The sequence below is a fragment of the Bactrocera dorsalis genome, chromosome 2, assembly GCF_023373825.1.
Source record: "Bactrocera dorsalis isolate Fly_Bdor chromosome 2, ASM2337382v1, whole genome shotgun sequence".
Lineage (NCBI taxonomy): Eukaryota > Metazoa > Arthropoda > Insecta > Diptera > Tephritidae > Bactrocera > Bactrocera dorsalis.
In genome coordinates this window covers 54,738,188-54,757,380 of record NC_064304.1, presented here as the reverse complement: position 1 = coordinate 54,757,380, position 19,193 = coordinate 54,738,188, and the positions used below count along the sequence as shown (strand labels likewise).

At 42.8% G+C, this 19,193-nt stretch overlaps 1 long non-coding RNA gene across 1 annotated transcript in view; it reads left to right on the top strand.

Annotated features, from left to right (window-relative positions):
• LOC125776414 (uncharacterized) overlaps positions 1 to 15,305 on the top strand; it is a 39,279-nt gene extending 23,974 nt beyond the window's left edge. Inside the window, exon 2 of the long non-coding RNA XR_007421693.1 lies at positions 14,899 to 15,305. This is a non-coding gene — a long non-coding RNA (uncharacterized LOC125776414). The remainder of the gene's footprint in view (positions 1 to 14,898) is intronic.
• Positions 15,306 to 19,193: the final 3,888 nt, after the last annotated feature.

The following is a 19,193-nucleotide window of genomic DNA, read 5'->3' as shown; positions in this document are numbered from 1 at the left end:
TGCAACAAAAAACGCACGCCAACAAACACAAGGAAGGTTCGACGTCGAGAAGCTGCAATCACAACAGACAGCCGAACGATTTTCAACTCGGCTTGCACTCCTGCTCTCTGAGAGCACTCGTCAACAACTCGGTATAAGGGAACTGTGGCACGGCATTTCAAACTCCTTACGTACAGCTGCAACCGAAACCATTGATTTTCGGAAAATGCAAAAGAAAAGCTGGAAGAGTGCCGTGTCGCATAGGAGAGATAGATACCGAGAGTTGAAGAGGGAAGCGAGTCGCATTTGCAGACGGAAAAAGAGAGAGGCTGAAATGCGTGAGTATGAAGAGCTTGATAAGCTGGCCAACAGGGGTAATGCTCGAAAAAATGCGGCGGCTGGCAGAAAGTTTCAAGACCGGATCATCACCCTCAAACGCGTTCTAGTCACCGATGCCCAGAGCATACTTAAATTATGGAGGGAACACTTCTCCAGCTTGCTGAATAGCAGTGAACGTACAACGCCAGGAGAGGGTGAATCCAATTTCCCAATCGATGACGATGGAGAACACGTTCCATTGTCCGACCATGAAAAAGTTCGAATAGTAATTGCCCGTCTGAAAAACAAAACACGGCGGCAAAGAACTGATGAGAAGCATGCATCAGCACTAAAGGGCTGCATGAATACGCAAAAAACAAACTTTGAGTCACTGTCCAAAAATTTCAACTCGCACTCACTCATACAACGTAAAAATGAATTCTCATGTTTGGGTAAAATAAGGACCGAGTCTCATTAGTGAGAACAACAACGAGTTCGCTCAACTCATAGCACTCTCACAAGTAACGATCCACTCTCTGTAGAATTGATCTACCAAAGCATTTCATTCTGTTGGTGTGAATTAATTCTTGCATTCATAGCGTGAATTAATTCTTGCAACCCTTTAATCAGCACCTCAACTTCGCGAATAAGGTCCTATCGAGCGTATTGTGTGAAAGATTAAAGCCCACCGTCAACAAATTGATTGGACCTTATCAGTGTGTCTTTAGACCTGCCAAATCAACAACCGACCAGATATTCACCATACGCCAAATTTTGTAAAAGACCCGTGAAAGGAGAATCGACACACACCACCTCTTCGTGGATTTCACAGCTGCTTTCGACCCTACGAAAATGAGATGCCTTTATGCGGCGATGTCTGAATTTGGTATCCCCGTAAAAATAATACGGCTGTGTAAACTGACGTTGAGCAACACCAAAAGATCCGTCAGGATCTGGAAGGACCTCAATACCGGCGCCGTTAGTTCTGCTTTCTCCAGACTGACCAAGGAAACAAAGCAGTTGGTTCTGACAGTGAATGACGGCAAGACGAAATACCTCCTGTCATCAAACAAACAGTCGTCGCACTCGTGACTAGGCTCTCACGTCACTGTTGGCAGTCATAACTTTGAAGTTGTAGATAGTATATTTGGGAACCAGCATAAACGCCACCAACAATGTCATCCTGGGAATCCAACGCAGGATTACACTTGCCACACACGGCTCATAATTCCCGTCCTGCTATATGGTGTAGAGGCTTGGACGATGACAACAACTGATGAGTCGACATTGCAAGTTTTCGAGAGAAAGGTTCTGCGAAAGATTTATGGTCCTTTGCGCATTGGCCACGGCGAATATCGCATTCGATTGAACGATGAGCTGTACGAAATATACGAAGACATTGACATAGTTCAGTGAATTAAAAGACAGCGGCTAAACTGGCTAAGTCATGTTGTCCGAATGGACGACATCACTCCCTCTATGAGAGTATTTCGAGTATTCCGGGGAAAGCAGAAGAAGAGGAAGACCTACGCTCTGTTAGAAAGACCAAGTGGAGAAGGACCTGGCTACACTTGGGATATCCAATTATCGCCACGGAGCGAAAAGAAGAAACGACTGGAGCGCTGTTGTTAACTCGGCTATAATCGAGTAAGCAGTAAAGAAGAAGAGAATATACCATATATTAGAGCTAATGGGTAATATGAAATGATAGATTTGCATTTCATCACGAACGTAAATTGAATTATCATTTTTTACCTTATTTAAGTAAATTTTATAACATAACATTCTTTGTTTAATATATTATTCTGAACCGACATATGAACCAGTTCTTTTCAAATTTTTAAAAGCTCCAATTTTCGTGTTTTTTAATTTATATAAAACTTTCGAGGACCACGGTTTTGTTTTATACTTTTATTTTTATTAACAATTAATATAGGAACATACTTCTGAAATTAATGTTATTAAAATGCAAGACAATAGAAGTCGCTACAGTTTCTGTAGGGTGCTCACTACAGCGCTGAAGCCCGTCGCTTTTCGCTGGTTGCGATGATTATGATGTGGTGGTGTTTGCGAGCGTGCACCTCGAGACGGCTTAGAACGATGGGATCTTCGGCGTTGTATCTGGTTCCCATGTTTATTGTGCCGCTGTTGACTATGCCGGTGATCGGCGTGCGTTGACTGACCAGCTCGTCCAGGGAAACGGTGGAACAACGTGTGATGCGGTCGGTGTCAGTATTGACATGACCCGTCTGACATAAACTCCAAAGTAGCGTGGTTGTTTGCCGAGCACGTCATGCAGTTGCCGTGAGCTCTAGCGATCTGTTGGCGCTTAACGGGCGTTATGATCTTGAAGATCGTACATCTCTTTAGGAAATGGGGTCGATAACATAGGCTGCATCGTGGCGGTACATATTCCTCGAACTGCTCCTCACTTGCATCCCTGACTGGTGTAACGAATGATTGGCTGGGCGGGCTTGTGGCCTCTTGCCTCCTTGTTACGACGATGGACCTCGCGGGTGCTGTATTTGCAGTAATTGCGGACCTCACCAATGGGGGGTTACTGCGGATATCTTCTGCGTCCATTTCTAGTGGAATAGGAATATGTATATTAAAACATGGTTTTGCTAATTGTATGAAGTATGTCATTCGTTATGTATATGAGTTGACGAGACGTATGTATCGTATACGGGCGTAGAAATCGAACTGAGCCACCACGATCTAACCAATCCTTTTTGATCGGTCGGGTGGTGAAAACGATTATGGTGTGTAGTGTAGTTAGTTAGATGTATGATGTGGTATTGTTGTGTTTGTTGCTTGGGGTTGCGTGGTGTGATACTGTAAGTTGTGTGATGAACGTTGTGTTGTGTGATGAATGTTGTGTAGTGTGATGAATATTGTGTGGTGTGATGAATGCTGTGCTGAGGGGCGATATGCCATAAAGTTGCATAAACAAAGTCAATAGTTATCGTCGCTATTGAACAAAGTTTCAAAGCTAAAGCATGTATAGAAGCTAGGATAATTACTATACAGTACTTGTCTATGATTTCAGCAGTTATTACCAAAGCAGGACGATTCGGGTCCTCAGGTAGAACAAGCGCATAACCCTGAATAACTTCTTCTTCTTCTTCCTAACAACAGCGCGCCGGTCGTTTCTTCTTTTCGCTACGTGGCGCCAATTAGATATCCAAAGAGTAGTTGGGTCCTTCTTCACCTGCCCCTTTCAACGGAGTGGAGGTCCTCCTCTTCCTCTGCTTCCATGGAGTGCTTTCAGCCATTCGTCATATATCTCATACAGCTCATCGTTCCATCGAATGGGCCGTAAATCTTTCGCAGAACTTTTCTCTCGAGAACTTGCAACGTCAACTAATCAGTTGTTGTCATCGTCCAATACTCTGCACCATATATCAGGACGGGAATAATGACTTACTTATAGGGTTTTGCTTTGGCTCGTCGAGAGAGGACTTTACTTCTCAATTGCCTACTCAGTCCGAAGTAGCACCTCTTGGCAAGAGTAATCCTGCGTTGGATTTCCAGGCTGACATTTTTGGTGGTGTTTATGCTGGTTCCCAAATATACGAAACTGTCTACAACTTCAAAGTTATGACTGTCTACAGTGACGTGAGAGCCAAGTCGCGAGTGCGATGACTGCACTGGCCGACAATTTTGACATTTTTTTTCTGCTCTGAAACCAAACTTGTTTTTTTATGTTGCTTTGATAAGGTACATATATAGTTTGAATACAAAAAAAAATGCTAGGTCCAGGTTAAGAGAAAAATGAAAGTAAAGTTTTTGCAAAAAATATATTGAATATTACAAATTTTTATCCCTCAATTTATATTTTCTTGTACTTTTTTAAACTTCTGCTGTATTGGTAGTCAGGATTATCACGTAAACATATCCAGCAATAGTCTGCCAGCATGCTAGGAGTCCATTTGCCTTGATACCTTTTCTCCATACTCAATATGTCTTGGTGAAATCTCTCCCCATGTTCATCACTGATTGCACCTAAATTGGGAGGAAAGAAATCCAAGTGCGAATGTAGGAAATGTATTTTCAGGGACATGTTACATCCTAAAGCCTGAAAATCCGTCAATAGGCTTGATATGAGTTCTTCATAATCGGGTGATTTGGTGTTACCTAAAAATTTTTTTACAACCTCAACAAATGAAAGCCATGCTTTTTTTCTAGCGTATTTAGTTTAGAGACAAAGTTTTGATCCTTCATAACTCGTCGTATGTCTGGCCCCACAAAAATCCCTTCTTTTAATTTCGCATCACTAAGTCTCGGAAATATACTTTTAAGGTATTGAAAACCTTCTCCCGTTTTACCCATTGCTTTTACAAAATTTTTCATTAAGCCTAATTTTATATGAAGGGGTGGCAATACAATATTCTCGGGTTCAACAAGACGAAGATTGGACACACTTTTCTGATTAGGTACATAGTCTGTTCTTTTTGGCCACTCTTTTTCTTTTTTATAGTGTTTGCTTCGAGCTCTGCTATCCCATTCGCACATAAAACAGCAAAATTTTGTGTAACCAACTTGCATACCTAGTAACATCCCAACTACTTTTAAATCAGAACAAATTTTCCAAGAATGTTTAGCATACTGTATTTTTTTTAGTAGATTTTTGATATTTTCATAGGTTTCTTTGATATGTACTCCATGCGCTAGAGGTACGAGGGCTGTCCGATAAATAACCGACCTCAACGTGAAGCTAGCGGCACATCTGAAAAAAAAGCTTCTACTTCAAATTGTGCATATTATAATAGCTACTCGCCAAAATTTCAGAAATTTATCTTGCGCAATTATCTGTTGACAGTCGTTTTTGTGAGTCTATTTCGGTGATTTCCCCAAAATGGAAAAAATTGAATATCGAGCTGTAATTAAATTGTTATTTTTGAAAGGCAATACGCCTTCACAATTCAAAGATGAGTTGGACTCTGTGTATGGTGACTCCGCACCATCGTTTACCACCGTAAAATTTTGGGCAGCTGAATTTAAACGTGGTTGCAGGAGCTTGGAAGATGATGAACGTCCTGGGCGTCCAAAAACTGCAACCACTAACGATAACATCGCTAAAGTTCATCAATTGGTACTAGACGACCGCCGGATTAAAGTTAGGGAAATAGCTGAGATTATGAAGATGTCAAAAGAAACTGTTTGTCACATATTAAACCAAGATTTGGGGATGAGAAAGCTGTCCGCGCGTTTGGTGCCGCGTTTGCTTACGCTAGACCACAAACGTGCGCGCATGAACATTTGCAGCGCTCTGTTGGCTCAGTTTAGAGGCAATAAAACCCGTTTTTGGCGCCGATTGATAACTGTAGACGAAACTTGGATTCATCATTATACGCCCGAAACAAAAAACCAATCTAAACAGTGGATTGAAAAGGGGGAACCAGCCCCAAAAAAACCTAAAGGGTTTGTATTCGGCTGGGAAGGTGATGGCGAGTGTTTTTTGGGACAGCCTTGGAATTATTTTTATCGACTATCTTGAAAAAGGAAAAACTATAACAGGAGCATACTACGCATCATTATTGGACAAGCTAAAGGAAGAAATTTCGAAAAATCGGCCACATTTGCAAAAAAAGAAAGTCTTGTTCCACCAAGACAACACACCATCTCACACCTCAACAGTCGCCATGGCGAAAATCCACGAATTGCGGTTCGAACTGCTTGACCATCCACCTTATTCACCGGATCTAGCACCAAGCGACTTTTTTTTGTTTCCTCAACTTAAAACTGCGCTCGGCGGCCAGAGATTTTCGTCAAATGAGGAGGCAATCTCTTTCGTAAACTCGTATTTTGCAGACAAAGACGCCAAGTATTATTTGGAAGGGTTGCAGAGATGGGAGCATCGCTGGGAGAAGTGTGTGGAGTTACAAGGAGACTATGTGCAAAAATAAAAAAAAAAAAATTTGAAAAAGTCGCGTGCATCATGGTTAGGTCGGTTATTTATCGGACAGCCCTCGTACAGATGGAAGTTCGTTACCATTATGTAACAAAACCGCCTTCAAACTTATTTTCGATGAATCAATAAATAGTCTCCACTGATCAGGTGAATAGGTACAAAACATTTTTTTCATAAGCCCATATACATCTTTGCAATAGACTAGATCGTTTTCCTTTTCAAAGAAATCCACAACACTACTATGTCGTTTCCGATAAGTACAGATTCTTGTCTCTGGATGCAATAAATTCCATTGTTTTAGTCTAGAAGCTAAAAGTTCTGATTTCTCTTTTGGTAAATCAAGGTCACGAATCAGATCATTAAGTTCGCTTTGAGTTATCAGATGTGGCTCTGTTGTTGACCTTGTTGGTGGTGGCTCGTAGCCATCGTCGTCAAAATCGGTGTAGTCGGAAGCATAAACATCAACACTACTTTCGAAGCTGCTACAGCGGCAAGGGGTGACAATCGGCGGCCAAAACTTTACTTTTGCCATAGAACTTCTATTGCTACGAATATGGAAATGACAAATTTGGTAGAAAATGCGAGCTGTGCCGAAAGAAACGAACAAACGATCGCCGATTGTCACCGCTTCGCTTGCTACTCGAACAAGGTTGCGTAGATTCATATTGAGCAAGGTTGCGCAACCTGAATCTATCGCAACCTTTTCCGAACTCGTATAAGAAGTATAACTTCAATAATATTATCGTAATTGGACTTAATGATTTTTTTTTTATTATTTTTCTAATGATATACATACTACCAGGAACCAAAATATATAATTTTTATTTCAGAACAAAATCCATTGTCGGCTAGTGCTGTTTGTTTGATGACAGGAGAAATTTCATCATATAAGATATAAAAGATTGAACCTGCTCGATTAAGCTATGCAGCTCGAATAATTTTCTCCAGCAGCAGGTTGAAAAAGTCGCACGATAGGGAGTCGCCTTGTCTGAAACCTCGTTTGGTATCGAACGGCTCGGAGAGGTCCTTCCCGATCCTGACGGAGCTTTTGGTGCTGCTCAACGTCAGTTTACACAGTTTTGCGAGGATACCAAATTCAGACGTCGCAGCATAAAGGTAGCTCCTTTTCGTGCTGTCGAAAGCAGCTTTGAAATCGACGAAGAGGTGGTGTGTGTCGATTCTCCTTTCACTGGTCTTTTCCAAGATTTGGCGCATGGTGAATATCTGGTCGGTTGTTGATTTACCAGGTCTGAAGCCACAATGATAAGGTCCAATCAGTTTGTTGGCGGTGGGCTTTAAACTTTCACACAATACGCTCAACAGAACCGTATATGCGATGTTGAGGAGGCTGATCCCACGGTAGTTGGCGCAGATTGTGGGGTCTCCTTTTTTATGTATTGGCCATAGCACACTTAAATTCCAATCGTTGGGCATACTTTCGTCCGACCATATTTTGCAAAGAAGCTGATGCATGCACCGTATCAGCTCTTCGCCGCTATGTTTGAATAGCTCGGCCGGCAATCCATCGGCCACTGCCGCATTGTTGTTTTTCAGACGGGCAATTGCTATTCGAACTTCTTCATGGTCGGGCAATAGAACGTCTGTTCCATTGTCATCGATCGGGGTATCGGGTTCGTCTTCTCCTGGTGTTATGCATTCACTGCCATTCAGCACGCTGGAGAAGTGTTCCCTCCATAATTTAAGTATGCTCTGGACATCGGTGGCTAGATCACTTTGGGGGGTTCTACAAGAGTATGCTCCGGTCTTGAAACCTTCTGTAAGCCGCCGCATTTTTTCGTAGGATTTTCGAGCATTACCCCTGTCGGCCAGCTTTTCAAGCTCTTCGTACTCACGCATTTCGGCCTCTTTCTTTTACTGTTTACAAATGCGTCTCGCTTCCCTCTTCAATTCTCGGTATCTGTCCCATCCCGCACGTGTTGTGGTCGATCGTAACGTTGCGAGGTAGGCAGCCTGTTTTCTCTCCGATGCGACGCTGCACTCCTCGTCGTACCAGCTGTTCTTTTGCACTTTCCGAAAACCAATGGTTTCGGTTGCAGCTGTACGTAAGGGGTTTGAAATGCCGTCCCACAGTTTCCTTATACCGAGTTGTTGACGAGTGCTCCCAGAGAGCAGGAGTGCAAGCCGAGTAGAGAATCGTTGGGCTGTCTGTTGTGATTGCAGCTTCTCGACGTCGAACCTTCCTTGTGTTTGTTGGCGTGCGTTTTTTGTTGCACAGAGGCGGGTGCGAATTTTGGCTGCAACAATATAGTGGTCCGAGTCGATGTTACGACCTCGGAGCGCCCGCACATCTAAAACACTGGAGACGTGTCTTCCGTCTATCACAACATGATCGATCTGGTTGGTGGTTTTTCGATCCGGAGACAGCCAGGTAGCTTGATGTATCTTCTTATGCTGGAATCTAGTACTACAGATAACCATATTTCGGGCTCGGCGAAGTCGATCAGCCTCAACCCATTTGGGGATGTTTCCTCGTGGAGGCTGAATTTACCGACCGTAGTGCCAAAGATACCTTTTTTGCCCACCCTGGCGTTGAAGTCGCCAAGCACGATTTTGACATCCTGGCGGGGGCGTCTCTCATAAGTGCCCTCCAAGCACTCATAAAAGCATCTTTGATCACATCGTCCTTCTCTTCCGTCGGGGCGTGGGCGCAAATCAGCGATATGTTGAAAAACCTCGCTTTTATGCGGATTCTGGCTAGACGTTCATTCTCCGGAGTAAATGATAGTACTCGGCGGCGGAGTCTCTCTCCTACCACGAATCCAACACCAAACTTGCGCTCCTTTATTTGGCCACTGTAGTAAATGTCACAAGGACCTACTCGTCTCTGTCCTTGCCCCGTCCATCGCATTTCTTGGACGGCGGTGATGTCAGCACAATAATGTGGAGCAACAATAACCAAATAAAACTTCTGTTTCTCGATGTTTCAAAACTTATCTTTTCTATATTTTTTAAATATGTACGGATATTTAGTATAAAAGTGCCACGACACAACTATTTAAAGGGAACAGAACTTATTCGCTTTGCGGCTCATAGCACAGCCAGTGAAAAACGTAAAATCGTGGCCCGAGTCAGCTGGAACGTCCTATATTATGGGCGCGCAATGTAACTGAACAGTGAAAAACGCTACTCGCTTCTCTCTTTGACAGAGAATTCACGACATTTGGATTTTTGCCGCAGCAAACGTGGCAGCTGATTGCTCTCTCCCAACGCGAGTGGAGGTCGTTTTTCCTCTGCTTCCCCGGCGTGTATTGCGCCAAACACTCTCAGAGCGCAGGGTTTTCATCCATTCGGACGACTTGACCTAGCCAGCGTAGCCGCTGTCCTTTAATTCGCTGAACTATGTCAATGTCTTCGTATATCTCACACAGCTCATTGTTCTATCGAATGCGATATTCACCGTGGACAACGGGCAAATGACCATAAATCTTTCACACAACTTTTCCCTCGAAAACTAGCAACTTCGAGTTCGAAGTTATAACTGTCAACAGTGACGTGAGAGCCAAGTCGCGATTGTATGGCTGTTTGTTTGATAAGGAGATATTTTGTCTTGCTCTCGTTCACTGCCAGACCCACTTGCTAGGCTTCCTCTTTGAATATCTATTCAGTTGTCAATTTTCTAGGCTTAAATCCACACTGATAAGTTCCAAGCACACTTAAAATCCAATTGCCGGCATGCTTTCGTCCGAACATATTCGGCATCATCGTTCCCGCCGCTTTGTTCCCTTTCAGACGAATTATTGCTATTCGGACTTCTTAATGGTCGGGTAATGGAACATCTGCTCCATCGTTATCGATTGGTGAATCGGATTCGCCACCTGCTGATGTTATGCCTTCACTGCCATTTAGCAGGCTGGAGAATTATTCTTTCCATAATTTTAGTATTAGTCACTACATCACCTCTTGGTATTCTACAAGCGCATGTTTGAAACCTTCTGTTAGTCGCCGCATCTGTTCGTAGAATTTTCGACCAGCTTTTCAAGCTGTTCGTAGTCATGCACTTTGGCCTCTTTTTGCCTTCCTCTTTATTTCTCGATATCTATCCCTCACGTGTTGTGGTCGATCGTAACGTTGCGAGGTAAGCAGTCTGTTTTTTCCCCGCTGCGACTCGGCACTCCGCATCGTACCAGCCGTTCTTTTGTTTTTTCCGTACAACAATGGTTTCTGCGACTTCATGACATCTCGCCTCTCAACACAAAATTCATCACACCACACAACATTCAGCACACAACTCGCATTCATCACACAACACAAAATTCAGCACACAACCTACATCATCATACCACGCAACCCCACGCGACAAACCAACCACACTACACACACATCATCATCATTTTAACCACGCAATCGATCAAAAAGGATTGGTTAGATCGGGGTGGTCCTTATTCGATTTCTGTGCCCGAAAAAGATTCACACGTCTCGCCAGCTCTTCAACGGTTGATCCGCGTTCAGTTAATTTGTGGTCCAAAATTTGGAAAATTGTTTCGGTTGTTGTTGTTGTTTGCGGTGGTAAGGGTTGTTTGTGTTGTCGTCGAGGTCATCTAACGGTAGGCCCAAGAAACGTGCTGTTTCGACGGGATCGAACCAAAGGGAGGAAGGTGTTAGATGGGTAGGGTTTGTGGGGCATGCAAACAGGTGGCCAGTGTCATGCGGGGACTCGTTGCATGCAGGACATACATTAGGTATGTCGGGGTCGATTCTGGATAAGTAGGAGTTTAACCTGCTACAGTATCCAGAACGAAGTTGCGCTAGGGTCACTCGCGTTTCTCGCGGCAACTGGAGCTCTTCGTCTGCAGTAGGTGGTGGTTTGACTCCAAGAACGCCATTCACGGGAAGGGAGTCGGTAAAGGTGTTGATGGCTCCACTGTGAATGGCGGTCAGTGCCTGTCGAAAGTTTGTTGCGTCCGAAGTCTGGTCGGCGTACTGTTCGATGTCGTCGACATAGTCGAGGAATGACCTCTTGATGCTCCTAGGAGGCGGTTCCGCTCCAAGCAGGTGGCTGCAAGGGTGATTCCTACGAAAACAACCCAGCAGGAACTGCCTGGAGAGAAGTAGATTATGCTTCTTTACAGGTAGCATGCGCATCTCACTGTGGAGGTGTTCAATGGGAGACATCAAGAGGCATCCCATCGTGGTCCGGAGTGCTGTATTCTGACAGGTCTGAAGTTTCCTCATCTGCGTACCACTGCATCCAGGCTATCATATTGGTGCTGCATAGTTGAGGACCGGCTGGCCGATTGCCTTGGAAGTTGCCAGCAACGTTTCTTTGTCTTTTCCCCATGTTCTGCCGGCTAGCGACTTGAGGATTTTGTTGCGGCTCTGTACCTTGGCGATAATCGCGGTCGTATGGGGAGAGAAGGAGCATAGACTATCGAGGGTTACGCCTAAAATCTTACAGTTATTGACAGACGGAATTTTGACGCCATCGACTGGAGTCTACACTCCTTCGTCCAGTTTGCGAATAAGGTCGCTGTGGATTTGGTGGGTGAAAGTTGGAGGTTTTGTGCAGTGAGGAAACGAGAAAGGTCGGAGAGGTAGCTGTTTACTTTCGAACACATGCCATCGATTCCATTGCCCGACGTCAATATCGTGCAGTCATCTGCGTACGAGGTTATGGAAACTCCCTCTGGTGGTTGGGGAAGTTTCGAGATATAGATATTAAACAGTAACGGGGAGAGGACACCACCCTGCGGAACCCCCTGTTTAATTCTTCTTAATTTAGATGTTTCACCTCGAAATAGTACGGAAGACTGACAACCGTTCAAATAGTTCATGGTCCACCTCTTTAGCCCTGGAGGGAGAGTGTTTTTTTCGATGTCCTGCAGTAGCGTTGTATGATTGACCATGTCAAAAGCTTTTGACAGGTCCAACGCTACGAGGATCGTTCTTTCGCAGGGTGGTTTCTGGTTGAGGCCACAAACTATCCGGGCGTTTATGACACTAAGTGCTGTGGTGGTGCTGTGCACTTTGCGGAATCCATGCTGGTGGCTGGCTAGGCTCAGGTGGTGAGTGAAGGTCGGGAGTAACAAGGCCTCAAGTGTCTTCACTACTGGGAAGAGTAGAGTTATTGGACGATAAGATTCCCCTTTGTTGGCGGGTTTCCCAGGTTTCAGTAGTGGGACCACTCTTCCGACTTTCCACACATCGGGTATTTAAAGAGTGGTGAGCGACAGGTTGAGGACCTTGGTGAGATATTTTACTCCCGTCGAGCCTAGATGCTTTAACATTAGCATGTTGATTCCATCAGGGCCGATGGATCTGGAAGATTTTGCCTTGTTGATGACACCCTGAACCTCCTCATCGGTGAAAATAAGTGGCGCGCAGTTGTTTGGCATTTTGCGCAGCCGTCGGTTAACACATCTCTTAGCCTTGTCTACCGAAGGATGCAGTGTAAACTGCCGGCTAAAATACCTCGCGCACTTCTATGGGTCCGAAGAGGCATGACCATTGAATTGAACTTCAACCCGGTCGTCATGTCTTTTCGGATTAGACAAAGCTTTGACAGTAGCCCAAAGCTTACTCACACCGGTGGAGAGGTTGCAGGACTTCTGGTGCTCTATCCATTTCGTCCGCTTATGTTGATTTACCATACGCCGAATCTCCAAATTGAGATCCCTTATTCGGGGATCCCCGGGATCGGCATGGGGTAAGGTGTCGCGCTCGTTAGCTAGAACAGCTACTTCGGCTGGGAAATTGGGGCGGATTTCCGCTATTCTTCCAGCCGGGATGAAGCGAGCGGTAACTACTGCGATCACCTTGCGGAATTGACGCTCGCCAACGCATACGTCCGTAGGAATGGGTAGAGCGTTGAAGATGCTTTCGGTAAATTCTGTGAAGCCGACCCAATTAGCTTCTTTAAAGTTAATGAAGGTACGGTTGTCCACAGAAACGAAATCAGGAGGCTTCTCGATCGAGATAATTATGGGCAGATGGTCTGATGCGAGAGTTAGCATAGGTCGCTAGGTTATGCTATTTATTAGACCACCACTAGCAATGGTAATATCGGGCGAGCTGTTACAGGTGCCCATAACTCTGGTGGGGGCTTCGTCATTCATTGTGCAGAATGTCGAGTCGTCAATCTGTTCCGCCAGCTCCATCCCCCTATGATCATTTGACAGGCAGGAATGCCAAAAATCGTGGTGCGCGTTAAAGTCGCCTAGTACCATACGGTTTTCACCACGAAGTAGCGCAAATATGTTCGGGTGATATCCTGTAGGGCAACATGTAACTGGGGGGATTTATATATTAAATATTTCGAGCTCGACATCGCCTGACCGGATAGCTATGCCCTGACATTCTAGGGTAGTATCCCTGGGGTCGATGTCTTCTTCGATTAGACGATACTGCACGGTGTTGTGCAATATGAAAGCTAGGCCACCACTACTATCTCGCTCGCGATCTTTACGAAAAACGTTGAAACCTGCACAACTCAGAAGATCTGAGCGGCTGTTTAACTTGGTTTCTTGGACCGCAGCTATCGATACACGTTCCCGATTCATAAGTGCAACTATCTCCTCGATCTTACTCTGGAGTCTTGCAGTTGAATTGGAGAAGTCTGGTTTGTCGCGGATGTCCGTGGGTGATCCTGGGGGTGAGGGAGTGACGTGTTGGTGGTGTTTGTTGCAGCTGCAGAACCCGCAGGGCGGTTGTCGCACTGGGGTGTTGGATGGCGACGCCACTGTTGTGAGTTGCGGGGGCAGACTCCTGCAGCATGGGGCAACATAGGATTCACTCCACTCACGTGTGGTGCGCAGGCCGGAACACGTCTGGAAGTGACACCAGCCAGCGCAGGAATTGCACTTAACTGATGTGACATTCCGACGTATGTCGGTCTGACACACGGAACAGACTGTGCGAGGAACCAAGAGTTGCTGATTGGTTCTTGCACGAGGATTGGAGCGGGATGAAGGTTGGGGGGGGACAAGTCAGAGTGGGAGCTATGTTGCCTGATTGAGCTCCTGACCGTAGAGGTCCTCAGTTGGTCACTCTGATTGAGTGGCGGCGCGGCGCGCGAACAATGTGCAGATTGCACAACCGTAGAGGCTTGTATCGCAGTATTGCGCAGGCAACATGGGGCCACGTAACGCGTGGTCCACTCCCTGTGGGTCTTAAGGCCTGGTCTTAAGATGGCTCCATCTATTGCATGTGTTACACCTGACCGAGGTGGAGTTTGGATGGAGCTTTTTTGCGCAGACGCAGCAGAAAAATTCCTCCGGGCCCGGGTTGGACTCAATGCCAGCACGAGTCAGGAGGACGCGGAGCAACCCTGCTGCAAAGCGTTGCTCCAATGACGACACACACAAATTAGTACTCACCGAACAGCCCTTGGTCGGATGAAATCCAAGTCAATTCCGGTGCGTAGAACCGGCTGTCGTGGGGATTGGTTTAGGTCGTGTGTGTGGTTGTGCACTGGCAGCAGCAGCAGTGAATACAGTACAAATAAAAGAAAAATTATATTTAGTAAAAATATAAAATATTGTGAAAAGGAAAATTTATATACTTACTAAAAATATAAAATATTGTGAAAAAGAAAATTTATATATTTACTAAAAATATAAAATATTGTGAACCAAATTTAAGTGCATCGATTGAATTTTTGCCCGGAAATATAAGTGGTTGAATTTTTACCTTTTTCCCTTTAACTTATAAATCTTTCATTTTAACACAAGCAAAAACGGATACATAACCACAGGCAAAGCGAAGGTATTCCCCCACATCACCAGTGAAAATAAGTGAAATAAACAAATTGTCAATCAGGCCTCTTAGACAGGCACCTACGATTTTAAAAGAACCCACCAAGAGGTGGAAAAGTGAAAAAAAGTGGATGTGAACCTATACAACAGAACAATTAAAAGTACACATAAGAAAAAATAATAATAAAAAAATACGTACTTAAACATACATTAAGTGATTAAATCCATGAAACGGGCGCGAAACCTACTAAAACAAAACAAATACAAAAAAAAACTAAAAATCAAGTACGGGCGCGGTAAAATCCATAATACGCCAACAACAACAAAAATAAAAACCCAAAACCTACACACAAGTATATAGGATTCTCAACAGGCAAGCAGCGTGGGAAGAGGAAAAGAACTCAACACGGAAGACATCACACAAGAAAAAAAAGCAAAAAGACAAAAGGAGAATAAACAAGAGAAAGAACGAAGAGATACACACACATAAATAAGTATTCTTACCCATAAACCCTTGGCGGAGAAAAAAGTAAGTCCGTTCCAATTAAATTTTTAATAAAAGTATTTATGCGCATATGTATGTTTAAAATACAGTTTGACAGTTCGGTATATACATATGTACATATGTATATAGGTACCGAAATAAATGAAAAAATTACGGTACCTGCCTATTGCTTATTTTGTGTTTCCAAGCACACTGTAACTTTCAAAAATCAAAAAAAAAAAAATTTCCAAGTCAAGTATTATTACTTGCATGTTCTGGTGATACCCCTTGGGCTAACAAAGCAACAAGCAGGATCGCCTTAACATATAAGCAAAGGCAGAAGAAAAAAAAACAACAACATAACAATGAATATTTATGTATGTATGTACATTAGGGCGGGTCGATTTAAAAATCGCTCATTGCTCTGTGAAAATCGTATTCTAGGGATCAAAATAAGAAACTTTGGCGAAGGAACCATACCTCTAAAACGAATTTTGATGTCCCCCAATTTGGGTCGAACTTTTGGGTAGGGGCAAATTTTGAAAAATCCCACTTTGACCCATTTAGAGTGCTCCAATCGGATCCAAATGTATGACCGACCCCCACTAACTTTAGACAGCCGATCCACCAATGCCAGTGGCACACCTCCTGGAACTCCCCTGGAGGGTTCCCCATACAATCATTTCAAAAAATCACCATTTTTGGCCTTTACATGAAAAAATCAGCTAAATGGCTATGTTTTTTCTTTATTTGTATTTATTTATTTATAATAATATCTATTTTTTCTCTTAAGAAATTTATTTAGTCGGAACATATGTAAATGAAAAAATTAATTTAAGTGAGTTATAGAAATTATTGTTTGAAGTCTTTTTTACTTTCAAGTCTGGGCAATTTCGCACGGCTCTCTAATGTTGTCGCCATACAGCCTCTACATTTTCCGGTATAACCTGTTTGGAAACGCTAGCTAGCAATTGAACATGTCGTTCCATTCCTTGTATGTGTGATGGAATTTTTGGATCATTAAACGGTGGATCATCTTGATTTAAATATTCTTTCAATGTATCGTACGGAATGCTTCGCGTGAATTGTGGTTCAAATACGATATTTATATCATTCAAATTGATCATTTCCGTATTACTTGTGCAATTAAAGTGTATATCTGGTTTTTTATAAACTCTAAGTTCCATTGGCTCGTCAACATCGGTTCGATAGCGTAGAATTTTCTTGATGGCACAGTCGCGCTTTCTTTCCTATCATCAAACAACATTCATAACAAGATATTTTCCGAATGCGCATAATATAAATTATCTTTAATTACTTGATTGACAATTTTGCGTAAGCGAGGTTCTAGAAATCGTGACCAACCAATGAACTTGAAAAATAATGCACTGCCGTACACGACAGAGCTGTAATATATTGAAGTACATTGGCACATAGCATTTAATTATAAATTCAACCATAATTCTTAAATTTGCATCTGGATTTTCCGTTGTCACATATAATCGCAATAATCTAGCGGCATTGGTGAGCCACCGAGAATGTACAATTTTCCCTGGTTTGATGTTAGCCAGATCCACAGGAACCACGCCGCTAGAAATTGCATGGGCCATGTCGTATAAGTACTTCGAATCGGTGGAAAATTCTTTTTTTTCTGGAGCAGGGGGCATATTTTGCAACTCAATTTTCTGGAAGCCGTCCACCACCTAAAAATAAATAATAATAAAATAATTAAAAATGGTTGACAATTATAATAAATGAGTGATAGCAATAACTTACCGGAAGAGTTTCACAAGTTTCGATTTGACGGCTCAGTTTTCCGGTTGCCGATCTTGGTCCAGTGCTGGTTGATTTATCCAAAGCTTCAAACAAATGCCGAAACGGAAGTTCGTTGAAGTGTAGAAGGCAAACAAACCAATGCAATGGTCTTTTTAACAGCAATTCGAATCGTCGTATAATTCCACCGTGTCACGGTGGTTCCTCCCATACGACAAAAATAAAAAAGTCTATGTTTACATATTGGGCTTGTAGCTAAATAAATAGTTGCATATGCCATCAAATTTATGTGTTTTGAGTTTGTTTTGATTATTTCTAACGGAACTTCTTGAGTGAAAGCAACTTATGTACGGCCTTGCACAGAAGTAAATGGTTGACAAAAATAAAAGCGAAAGCAACGTGTACATTCAACTGCAAAAGTTTAATTTAAAAAAGTGTCTAAATAAAAATACTAAAAATGGAAATTAAAGTAGATGGTAATAAAGGGTGATTTTTTAAGAGCTTGATAACTTTTTTTAAAAAAAAAACGCATAAAATTTGCAAAATCTCATCGGTTCTTTATTTGAAACGTTAGATTGGTTCATGACATTTACTTTTTGAAGATAATTTCATTTAAATGTTGACCGCGGCTGCGTCTTAGGTGGTCCATTCGGAAAGTCCAATTTTGGGCAACTTTTTCGAGCATTTCGGCCGGAATAGCCCGAATTTCTTCGGAAATGTTGTCTTCCAAAGCTGGAATAGTTGCTGGCTTATTTCTGTAGACTTTAGACTTGACGTAGCCCCACAAAAAATAGTCTAAAGGCGTTAAATCGCATGATCTTGGTGGCCAACTTACGGGTCCATTTCTTGAGATGAATTGTTGTCCGAAGTTTTCCCTCAAAATGGCCATAGAATCGCGAGCTGTGTGGCATGTAGCGCCATCTTGTTGAAACCACATGTCAACCAAGTTCAGTTCTTCCATTTTTGGCAACAAAAAGTTTGTTAGCATCGAACGATAGCGATCGCCATTCACCGTAACGTTGCGTCCAACAGCATCTTTGAAAAAATACGGTCCAATGATTCCACCAGCGTACAAACCACACCAAACAGTGCATTTTTCGGGATGCATGGGCAGTTCTTGAACGGCTTCTGGTTGCTCTTCACCCCAAATGCGGCAATTTTGCTTATTTACGTAGCCATTCAACCAGAAATGAGCCTCATCGCTGAACAAAATTTGTCGATACGTAAAGCGCGAAACACATTTCGAACCGAACACTGATTTTGGTAATAAAATTCAATGATTTGCAAGCGTTGCTCGTTAGTAAGTCTATTCATGATGAAATGTCAAAGCATACTGAGCATCTTTCTCTTTGACACCATGTCTGAAATCCCACGTGATCTGTCAAATACTAATGCATGAAAATCCTAACCTCAAAAAAATCACCCGTTAGTATTATTTTTCAGTAATAACAAGTTTTTAAATAGTGCTGTTGTTTTTAGAATAACAAATTTTAATGAAGTGACTTTTTGATTCAGTTTTGTTGTTCTTTGTTAAATGTATTTGGAGATTTAGTAACTTTGTCAACCGAATGCAGTGACCGGATTAGTGTGTAAATGTTGATACAAGTATATATGTAGTTTAAAATAATATTAAGTTCATATGCAGGGATTTGCAGGTCTCTAAATAAAGTTCATTAAACTAACCTAACTTTTTAGTTTCAAAGTGTATTTTGTACGCTAAATGTGCGTGTTACAGCATTGGTTTTTGCAAGTAATGTAAATAAACAAATGTAGAATTAGTTGTTGTTGTCTCACTCTCTCTCTCTGAGATTTTTATTTTTTAAATTTCTTATCGTAGGAACGTCTCATCAATGCATATTTTCTCGCTCCTATATTTTTGAAATTTGGTGCTCCAAAAATGGATCAAATACGACGAAAGGTCGGGAAGTTTTTGAAGAAGTTTTTGAAGATATAGTCAGAAAAACGGGTTTTGAAATGTGTAAAATATTTATGCAGACGCATTGGGGTGATGTGG